General features: G+C 34.9%; 1 pseudogene across 1 annotated transcript in view; it reads left to right on the top strand.

Annotated features, from left to right (window-relative positions):
- Positions 1–11,388, top strand: part of LOC306852741 — a 40,742-nt pseudogene extending 29,354 nt beyond the window's left edge. The window contains exons 10-15 of the transcript in view: positions 2,141–2,313; positions 3,172–3,242; positions 4,092–4,249; positions 5,724–5,868; positions 6,387–6,530; positions 7,610–11,388. The product of the transcript in view is annotated as an uncharacterized misc_RNA (transcript). The remainder of the gene's footprint in view (positions 1–2,140; positions 2,314–3,171; positions 3,243–4,091; positions 4,250–5,723; positions 5,869–6,386; positions 6,531–7,609) is intronic.
- The last annotated feature ends 691 nt before the right edge of the window (positions 11,389–12,079 follow it).

The raw sequence follows: 12,079 nt of genomic DNA, 5'->3' as shown, positions 1-12,079 counted from the left end.
TGTTCACACAGCACCTGTCAGTCAATAAATGGGAAAAAAGTACTTTTTTGAAAAAGTAACTCAGATATTTTCTTGTAAATTAAAAAGTAATGCATTACTTTACTAGTTACTTGAAAAAAGTTATATTTCGTAACTTGTAATGCGTTACCCCCCGACACTAGATATAAATGACCTGTTTTGATTTGGCTCATTCATCATGCAGCATACTAAATATGCCTTGATATGTAAATGTCATATATTCAAATCAGCATGAAGTGGCGTTTGTAGGACAATTTGCTTCCATAATTTCCAAATGAAAAGGGATGTTTAACCAAAAAGTAGGGTGGTACCTGTTTTTTTTTGTTTTTTTTTCCCATCTGCATGGTTGGGGAAAGTGATGTTAAAGCAAGCCTAAATAGTACATCGAACACTTCAGTTTCCAAAAATACAAGAATTAGTTTTTTCATGGTATGACGGCTTTGAAACACCCATCCATTTAACCTGCGGTCGTCTCACAGTGGCATGCCATAATAGTTTGGCCTGTGCGATCGAGTCTTTGATTTGATTTCTGTGGTGGCAGATGTGAGAGAGAGAAACCCGCTGGGAAGAGCACTTTACTTCAACACGCACTCGATCGATAGCGTCTGCCGCACTCGGGGGGTTATGATCGGCGGGAGTGAAGTGGAGAGTGAAAACTGTCAGGAAAAAGACTTTTATTCACTCCAGGCGGGACATGCAGAGAGACAGGCCCCAAATATCACAGCCAGTCTGAATCCAAACTCCTGTAGTCTTTAAACTCGCTGGGTTTCTCCACACAGTTACTGCAGCATAAACAACACTAGACGTGCATTTCCAAACGACAACAGCAATGCTTTCTGAGCAGTGTCAAAATATCTAGAAAACAAGAAAAGCCAATGAATTGTTTCAGAATTGTCATCTGCTACATGATTTGAGGAGCCATTCATGTCAGTAATGCCAACAGTACAGGATGAATTATGCAACTGTGTGTTTAATATTTAGTGTTAGTTATTGGAACAGACCCCTAACACTAAGTGTACTAAAATAACTAAAACTGAAATAAAAAGTAATAAAAACTGTATAGACAGACATATAAAAAATGATACAACAGTTGTTGTTATTATTATTATTATTTACAAAAAACTATAACTTTAATTAAAATTAAAATGAAAACTAAATGAAAATATTAAAAACTATAACTATATATAGTAGCTCAGATATACTAAAATAGCACTGATTCGTGCTCTTATTTATTTATTTACATCTAAAGTATTTTAGTAGCTATCATTAATATAGCCTACTATTGTAGTTGTATTAATAATTTGAAATATTTGTAATTTTGTTCTTTTTATAATTATTAATTTTTTAAATTGTGTGTATAATATATCATTTTATATATTTAATTTGTTTATTTCAGTTTGAATTACAAATTTTATTTTTTAATAAAAGCAATTTTTTTATCATTTTTAAGGTTTCTTTTAGTTATAGTAAAATTAAAATGTCAATTTAAATCTTTGAATTTAAAAAAATATTTAAAATAATAAAAAACATTTTATTTTAGATTTATTGTATTTCAGCATAAAGAACACTAGATATGCAATAGCGGGGATTTCAAAGCAGCATGAGTTATAGATTTTGCTCAAATTATCTAGAAAAGGAAAAGAAAACTAAAGGAATCGTTTCAGAATTTGTCTTCTCTGCAAGTTGCATGATTTGAGGCCTCATGCCTTTTACACCAACAGTACAGAATGAATTAGTCTTTAATATTTAGTGTTGATTATTGGAACAGACCCTTAACTCTAAGTATTATTAGAAACTAAAAATAAAATATGATGTAATTCAATATAGTTCCTGCACAGTAAACATTTTTTGAAGTAAACATTATTGGAATACAATCCTATTTTGGTCCTTCTACTTTAAAGTTTCATGTTTAATTCTGTGTGTTACTTGCGGTTTCTTAGTAAATTTCACAATTCATTCCAAGCATTTTCTCAGTGAAAGTTGTTTTGTTCATCAAATTATTTTTAGTAATAATTCTGGTCAGTCGATCATAACATTACAATGATATCATGTTTTTCGTATTCCTCTTTTATGCACTTCCTCTTGGTTAGTAGCTCATTTCCTGCGTGTTCTGTTCCCTCAGCGATGAAGAAGAGTTGCGTAAGTCGTTCTCGGAGCTGGGCGAGCAGCGAGGAGAGTCCAACTCCAGAGGAGTGAAGCAGACGGCCAGCGGCTTCGTTACTTCGTCCGGAGCGCTGCTCTACAAAACCGGTTTCCTGGTGAGGAAGGTCCACGCAGACTGTGACGGGAAGAGAAGTGAGTGTTAAAGAAGCACATCCATCATCTCACATCCCTCAACCAGCAGTTCAAACTATTCATAATGAGTCATCTAATGTAGAAATTCATATTTAGGACATTAGCAGAACTACTTTTGTCTTTTAAGGAAGTGTGTTTTGCTTCTGATGATATATTATATATTTTTTTTTCATTTTAGTTTATAATAATCTATGTCCAGTAAATCTGACATTTGGACCCTTGCACATGAAATCTGATTTTGATGTGACCCTGGACCACAAAACTGATAAGGGCCAATTTTTGGAAATTGAGATTTATGCATAATCTGAAAGCTGAATAAATAAGCTTTGATGTATGGTTTGTTAGGATAGGACAATATTTGGCTGATTTACTGAGGGTACAAAAAAATCAAAATATTGAGAAAATCACCTTTAAAGTTGTCCAAATGAAGTTCTTAGCAATGCACATTACTAATCAAAAATTAGGTTTTGATATATTTAAGGTAGGAAATTTACAAAATATCTTCATGGAACATGATCTTTACTTAATATCCTAATGATTTTTGGCATAAAAGAAAAATGTATAATTTTGACCCATACAATGTATTGTTGCTATTGCTACAAATATACCTGTGCTACTGATGACTGCTCCAGGGTCACACATATATATATATATATATATATATATATATGTGTTGTTGAACAATAGCATACATTGCCACAAAATGCAAATAATATAATTTACAAAGAGGTGCAAAAAATGTCTACCAATGAAAATGAATTCATTTAGTCTAGAGTCTGATGTATTGATACATTTGATCCATTTCCCTGCATAATAAAAGGCTGTTTGTATTTGTGTTATTTTTCATGTGTAATACAGCACCTCGTGGAAAAAGAGGATGGAAAACATTTTATGCTGTTCTTAAGGGACTCATCCTTTACCTGCAGAAAGTGAGTCTTTTTCTCTCTCTCTCTCTCTCTCTCTCTCTCTCCCTCTCTCTCTCTCTCTCTCTCCCTCTCTCTCTCTCTCTCTCTCACTCTCTCTCTCTCACTCTCTCACTCTCACTCACTCACTCACTCCCTCACTCACTCACTCGTTCACTCTCTCTCTCTCTCTCTCTCTCTCCCTCTCTCTCTCTCACTCTCTCTCTCTCTCACTCACTCTCTCACTCTCTCACTCTCTCTCTCTCTCTCTCTCTCTCTCTCTCTCTCTCCCTTCCTTCCTTCTCAGAGCTACTTAAGCTATTTCCTTATTTATTTGTTTTCAAAATGTCACAATGTATTCAATTACATCACCATTGATTTATTTGTTTATTGTTGTTCGCCATTTAAATTTTGTATTATATTTGGTTTTTCACTGTAAGGCGTATTTCACATTCTTTTTGATATTACATGAAAAAATACACGTATTGCATGCTGTATTTATGCATCTGTGCTGACATTACATTGTAGTTTGTTTTTTCATTCTGTGACATTTAATCATTTGATTATATAATATGAAATCTGTTAGATCCCTCCACATATGTGTGTGTCTGTGATGGATATGAATTTTGTGAATTATGATGTTTCTATTCACTTCAGAACAATAACAGCATTTTTGCCAATATTCTTCAGTCACCATTACTTCAAACAAATAATATATTTTTGCCTGTATTTGAAATATACCCAAATTATGTAGTATTAAACAGTCTGATGGTAGTATACTGTATGTAATGAATAGAATGGCAATACGATCAATAAATCAGTCATTATGAGAAGGCGTGGATGTTTTGAATAATAACAGGATAATTGTGTTTCCAGGGCGAGTATCGGCCGAATAAACTCTTATCGGATGAGGATTTGAAGAATGCGGTGTCTATTCATCATTCCCTGGCCATCAGAGCCACAGACTACAGCAAACGGCCAAACGTGTTTTACCTCCGGACCGCTGACTGGAGAGTCTACCTCTTTCAGGCCCCGTGAGTTCACACACTGTAACCCTGTTTAAGAAAACATGCCATAATAATTCAACTTATTATAGAACGATTTTCCATTTTCATTTGATTCCATTAAGCTTTTCATCGGCTTCCCTCCGACCTCCTCTCATCTAGAGACATCACAATACATTCACCATTCAATCAGTTCCACTCGGATAAAGTCTCGTCCTACATTTTATGATGTTCTAGTTGACTACTCTGCTTAACATGGAAATACATTGTGAAATACTATTATTGTTTTTATTAATATTTTTTATTAATTTATATATTTTGTTTCATTTTCATTTTTAATTCATTTTTTTTGTAAGAATTTTTTCATTTTGTCTATATAATTTTCATTTTTTATAATTCAGTTTATTAAAATTTTAAAGTTTTAGTCATTTTGTTGTCTGTTTTTTTATCATTTTTATATTTTTATGTCTACATAGTTTATTTTTATTTCAGTTCATTTTAATTTGTTACATTTAATAATTTTTGTGTTTTTATTAGTTTTAGCTTTTTTAAATATGTCTATATATATATATATATATATATATATATATATATATATATATATATATAATTTATATTTTATTATAATTTGTAACATTAAGCATTAACTGGAAAAAAATTACTGCATAAATCATCTGAACAGCATGAGGCTCAGCATGTCATGTCTTTCCTGTCCAATTTATGACGAAACACTCATGCAGTCCCATCAGCTGTGTTGCTTATACGTGTGTGTGTGTGTGTGTGTGTGTGTGTCACACACATTCCCATTCCCCTGGAGAACTCGCTCTGCTCTAGTTGAAGTTTGCCCCAGTTTCAGCTCTCATTGCTTGTGCTGGAAAATTTTGTGGGTGTGTATGTTTGCATTTCTACATGCAAAAACACTTCATCTTCTGTTTTACTATGATTCCTTGACTTCTCAGATTGGTGGAACTGTTTTAGGATAATATTTAGTAATGAAAAAGTTTTGTAAAAAGGTCCATTTCATCATTTACAGTAGGTCTCTTGAAGCATCTTGGAGATGTTGCAGCAGTTCTTCTGGATTGAGTCTGTCTCAGTTTGTTCTGTCTCTTCATGTCACTCCAGACAGACTGGATGATGATCAGATCAAGTCTCTGTGTGGAGCTCTGGCTGTTTGTCAGACAAAAATCTCACTGGATTATTACAATTAATGGCAAAATGAAAGTTTGGAATGTAAACTGATATTTCCTCCTGACACACTACAGCAAAAGATAGAAATAACTGACATAAAACCATTTTTAGCTGCTGAAAATACTAGTGTTGTAATAATTGTGGCCACCGCTGTACCAAGCACAGAGCTCATTCTACATCTGTCTTCAAAGGTTTATACATTATTACTAATAATGAAGAAAAGAAAATGAATGAGATTTTCAATTCTAGAGCCTGTCTGTTGCAGTCTGGTACTTGCTATTATTGTTATTAACATGGATTTGATTTGTTTGTGTAGGAATGCTGAACAAATGCAGTCTTGGATCACACGCATCAACACTGTGGCGGCCATGTTTTCAGCCCCGCCCCTCCCTGCTGCTATTGGCTCACAAAAGAAATTCAGTCGACCGCTGCTGCCAGGCTCCGCCTCCAAGCTGTCACAGGTCTAATCAGCTGATTTGCATAAGTTGTCGCAAATATGTTATCTTTATAAGTCTTCATACGTAAAGACTTAATAAAGTCCTGTAATAATAAATATGATGAATATAGTAATAAATATATATGAATAAACAGGGAGCACTTTACAGTAAGGTTTGATTTGTCAGCATTATATTAGTTAACCTTAACTGAGATTAATTAATGCTGTAGAAGTATTGTTTATCTTTTCATTTCTAATACAGTTAACTAATGTTAACAAAATTAATTATTGTAAAATGTAATTATTTTAAAATAATTAGTTAACTATTAATAATGATTTTACCTATTTACATGATGCTATTTGCATGACATTTATCATTTATTGATTTCAGTTAGGATGCTTCCTTAAAAGACAGCTGCCTATGTAGGCAGTGGAGAACAAGGAGGCTTGTTATGTTTCATACGAGTGACTGTATGTGTGCTTGTATCTGTGTTTATATAAACTGCAGTATTATAAAGTGTGTGTGTGTGTGTGTGTGTGTAGGAGGAGCAAGTACAGGCTCATGAAACTCGATTTCGCTCCATCTCCACTGAGCTCGCACAACTGCGCTCCTATCCGCCTGACAGAAAGGTGAAAGGTCGTGAACTTGAGGAGTACCGACTGAGAGAGGAGTATCTAGAGTTTGAGGTAAATACACTATCGTTCAAAAGTTTGGGTTGGTAACATTTTTCATGTTTTTGAGAAAGAATTCTCTTCTGCTCACCATATATCTGATCACAAATACAGTAAAAACAGTAATATTGTGAAATATTATTACAATTTAACTATTTTTGGACTATTTACCACTATTTTCAATTTCAATATAGTGGTAAAATGTGATCAAAGCTGAATTTTCAGCATCTCTATTACTCTAGAAATCATTCTAATATGCTAATTTGATCCAGAAACATTTCTGATTATTGTCAGTGTTGAAAACAGCTGCTTCATATTTTTGTGGAAACATTATAAATGTCTTAGTCACTTTTGATCAATTCAACACCTACATTCAAGATGTAGATGAGTTTGTTTCTTCATCAGGACGGATTTGGAGAAATGTAGCATTCCATCACTTGCTCAGCAATGGATGCTCTGCAGTGAATGGGTGCCGTCAGAATGAGAGTTCAAACAGCATCACAGTAATCCACAAGTAATCCACACCACTCCAGTCCATCAATTAATGTCTTATGAAGTGAAAAGCTGTGTTTGTAAGAAACAAATCCATCATTAAGGAATTCCAGCTTCTTCCTACTAAAACACGAGTGCATAATAATGCTTCCTCCAGTGAAAGTCCATTTACTGTTGTCCTCTCACATCAAAATCCACTCATATTTGTTTACTCATATTTGTTTTGTCTTGTAAATGGTGCTTGATCCTGTGCAAATTTCTCTCCTGATTCAGACGGGACGACTTTTTCACTGTAGTGTAGAAAGCAGCATTAGTCATTATGGACATCTTAATGATGGATTAGTTTCTTACAAACATCCAGCTTTTGTCTTCTCCAGATGTTAACTGATGGACTGGAGTGGGGTGGATTATTGTGATGTTTTTATCAGCTGTTTGGACTCTCATTCTGACGGCACCCATTCACTGCAGAGCATCCATTTGTGAGCAAGTGATGTAATGCTACATTTCTCCAAAACTGATAAAGAAACAAACTCATCTACATCTTGGATGGGCTGAGGGTGAATGCATTTTCAGCAAGTTAATAAAACATCCCTCTCTTGTAGAAAACGCGCTATGAGACGTACAGTATGCTCCTGCGGGCGAAGCAGCGCTGTGATGAAGATGACCTGTCAGTGTTTGAGGCCATGCTCCTGGAGGAAGGTGCGCTACGGAGAGCTCAATCCAGCCCCACGCTTCAGGACAGCAGTATGACCTGCAGCACCAGAGACGGCGCGAGTCAAAGCAGCGCTGCCGGCGCACAAGAACCGTCTGGAAACGGAAACAACGGCTGCTCCCGCGGTCAGGGCCAGAGACACAGCTACCGGCAGGCCGTCCGCAAGTGAAGCCGCCGCCAACACCCACAGGAAGCTCGCTGTACTGGAGAGGAAGTGAGGTCTATCTCTTTCCTGTGTGCGCCCTCCTGCTCTGTGTGCCATCAGGAAGGGGTGTTGATTCCGACTGAATCTGACTCTGTGATTGGCTGATGGCTGGGTGATGTCACAACACAAGGTGCTATGGGATCTGGACGGGAGAACGTGACTGGGATTTGGAGGAACGTAAATATGAAACGCATAACCTTCCTTTGCCTTCTAGTTCTCGGTTTCTTCTGCGACTTCTCGCCCGAAGCCATTTCATCGCACACTACCAAGTCAAATCTGGGCCTAAACGTCTTCGAACCTTTAAGATATGTTTGTGTTGGAAAGTCTTTAGTTTTTGCATTTCTAGAAATAACTCATTTGTTTACAATGCATATTAAAATTCACCAATTCTGCTCACAATGGTCAGGAGAAATACGAACGCTTGATAAAGCAACGTCTAGGATCTGTGTATTTTGCACGCAATGCTTGTTGTGTGTCACAAAGGCGTCTCACTTTGTGTTTAGGAGCGGTAGACGAGCAGAAAACTGACTAGCCCGTATGCAACCAGTTATTTCTTCATGTTGTTCTCCAGCATTAGAGATCTGTACTTGTACAATAATGCACAGGGACATCATAGTCACTAAATACACCATTAATTTGCTCCGCAAAACCCAGTTTTGTCCTAAAACGTCTTTTGCACTGAACACTAAGTATTAGTACACTGCAAAACTCATTTTCTCAATCAGTATTGTCTTTTTTCTGAAAAATAAATAAACATCCTTAAAATGAGATGCATTTATTTGAGAATTTTTTTCTTACCTGATTTACAGATTGTATTTTCCCCTATTTTTCAAACACAAACCTCACAAGATTTTGTTAGATTTATCCTTGAAATATAGGAAAAAACATTTGCGAATTAATTTAATTCAAGATATATTTCTGAAAACAAGTTTTAGTATGGAAAAATACAAAGTATTTTTTTTTTGTTTTTTAAGCTCGGATCTCTCTAAATTTTGTTAGATTTCTCCTTAAAACAAGAAAAAACTATTTGCAAGCGAGTTGAAATAAACTTAAGATATATTCTCTGAAAATGAGTTCTTTTTTGAGTTTAAAAGTGCGTTTAGATATTTTTCGTGAAAATCAAAATGAGAGAAATGTTGTAATAAATCTTGATTTAAGTTTATTAGCATTTGTTTCTCATTTTTAAGCAGAAACCTCACTAAATTCAGTTTGCAAAAAAAAGCAGAATATGCAAAAGTACGTTTTAGGGATGTTTATGTATTTTAGTGAACGAAACGAGACACAAAAACAGTATGAGAAAATGATTTCTGCAGTGATATCTTTGTCTGTATAGTTCATTTCTTGAATATGCTCTATTTTAGCTTCTCGTCCTTGTCTTTCTGCATTATTCTCTTGGCTGAATGTTGTCTGCTGTGTACAGCATGGCTGACTAGTGACAATCTATCGTGTTTGTTCGGTTCAACAGAAGCTGAAGTCGGTGGGAGGCTCGCAGTGTTTAGTTCATGAGTCAAACGGACCTGTTACCCACGCAGCGCACTGAATGTCATCCTTTTCCTGTTAAACGCAGTTAGTCAGTGTTTAAGACGCACTTCCCCTTATTGCTTTCTTATGTAATCGATGAGAGAGAGAGTGTGTATATGCGCAAAAATATATCACTTATTTAAGGAATGTTTTAAATCTTATAATGAATGTGGTGTGTCAAAATCAAAAACTGCCACATGCAATATTCAGCATAGGCCTGTTTGTGTGATCAACGCATATATGGATGTTTAATTACACGGCACGCGGCTTTCTGTGACACGATGAATTGGGAGCTTGAAAGCGTTGAATGTACCATGTTTTTCACCATGGTGATGAGATTCTGGCATCGCATTTCAATCTCAAACATTGGTTTTTCTTTCATGGATCCTTTTGCGGATAATCATGTGATGTTTCAATGAGTAAATATGGTGTAAACAACTTCCTCAAACTCTCTGAGCTGTCTTTAGTTGAAAAGGACATATCTTAGTGTTACAGTGAGTTTAAAGGGCAGATAGGAGGAATATAAGTTTAAAAAAATGTCAGTTTATGAACTTTGTAAAGTCACTTGGGTGAATATCGCAAGAAAATGTGTCCAAGTCACATGTCACTCCAAAATCAAACAAACAAAACAAAATTAGGACCATTAAAGATTTGTTCTTTTTTTTTAATTGATGTTATTTTCATGACAATTGTCCAAATGCATGCATTCATTTTGCAATTCCCATTATTAGTAACACAATTTTCTTATTGAAATTGGCATTATTTAAAATACAAAAAAAAAAAATATTATGATGTATAAATAAAAAGAATAAAAAATATTTTAGGTAAAGATATTGAAGCCCATTTTAGGACCACTATTTATATTATTTAATGGCACTTTGGGTTTGAGAAAAGTGCCATCTAAATAAAAAATGCATTATTATTATTATTATTTAATTGTCAAGAAGCTTGAATATCTTTACATTTTGGCATTGTGACACTCATGACAATTAAGCACACGTTTTATATCCCATTGCTGTAATGAAAATCTTTAACTAAAATATTTTTTTGTGTTGGTTTTGGTATGAAATCATGATCTGGATGCGTTTTGTGAAATTCTCTCAATGTGTGCACCGCCAGTGTTGATTTCACTGCTGAAATCCGCTGTTGTACCAATAATATAGTCCACCTTATCGATACAGCGCTGTATATCCAGAGAGCATGATGATGTTGAACAGTCTTGTGCCATTTTAGGTGAATATAAAGTCGGAAAGCCATTCTCTGCTCAGGTGTCATATGAATATAATGTAACTGTTGCAATGCCTTCTTCTACCAGCAGAGAGCTGTCTTCAGCCATACATACGAAACCAGGAGGAGAGTGGAGAGATCCACAGATGCATTGCTGGCTTTGTGTTTGACTGTGGGTGTTTGGATGCATATTTATGTCATTTCGTTTACTTTTCATGTTTAATGTTGATTTAATGTCCAGTGTGTGTCGATATACTGCTCTATATGCACATACAAACACACACATCACGTCTGACTGACTGCTGAGCGTCTGTCGTGTCCTGCTATGATCAAATCAATCGTCTTTGACCAATATGATTATCATATGAAACTATATCTTTAATTAAGCAGCACCTGAATGTACATAAACGGCATGAACTACTTCTGGTCTCATTTGCATCTTGTCTTTGTTCTGAGGTGAATATATGTTTGATGACTCTTGGTGGAGGATTGCTGCTTGTTTAAGCTCGTTATATATGTAAATGAGGAAAAAACTGATGTTGTTATGGACTGAAAGTGAAGGAAACACTAAATTGTTTTATTTCTTTCAAGTTTCTTTATTCTTTCACTTTGTTCCTGGTCTTTCATATGTGGTTCGCTTGTATAAAGTTCAGTAAGGACCGTGTTTGTACAGCCTCTCTTTATGATGGCCTAGAGAAATAAATCACAAACTAATGAAACGCACTCATGTGAGCTTCTTGATTGATTTAGATTTTTTTTTTAATTGCTTGTTTATTGATGCTTTACTTTATTTCCACATTTGGTGAATAATAGCCTATTAAACATGTTTTTGAGACGTCAGCTTTTGTAAAAGAGATTTTAAAGGCCGTTTTCAGGGTGTTTATTTAATGCACTAATGCCACAGACTACATAATGTAGAATTATGTTGTATACAGTTTATGCATGTAAATATAAAATGAATAAATATAACACCCTATGCATGCAATAATCATTAAACAAAGATTTCCATCAGTGTTTGACATTAATTAAAACATCAAAAGCATTCTTTTGTAGAATATTACCTTTTTTTTTTTTTTTTTTTTTTTTTTTTTTCAAACATCCGATCTTAAAATAATCATGGTCAAAAGCCACTACATAGCTATGTGCTCCAAGACAGGTAGTTGAGTAATTCTGAAACTTGCTTATGGTCATGTGGAATAAACTCACTCAGTGTGAAGACCTACAGACTGTAAGTATGCAAAAAGCTTTCAGTAAATCATCTTTAAAGTCGTTATCTATTGTCTAATCTCTGGTACTTCATTATTAGTCCTAATTGCACATTTCTGTCTTTTTTTTATTTTATTTTATTGTAGAATCACAATCATGAATGGTGTAAATGCTGTGCAGCTGTTCATTCTGCTTTGTGCC

This window comes from Barbus barbus (assembly GCF_936440315.1).
Source record: "Barbus barbus genome assembly, chromosome: 32".
Lineage (NCBI taxonomy): Eukaryota > Metazoa > Chordata > Actinopteri > Cypriniformes > Cyprinidae > Barbus > Barbus barbus.
Note: the sequence above shows the minus strand (reverse complement) of the source record. Positions and strands in the feature narration are given on the sequence as shown.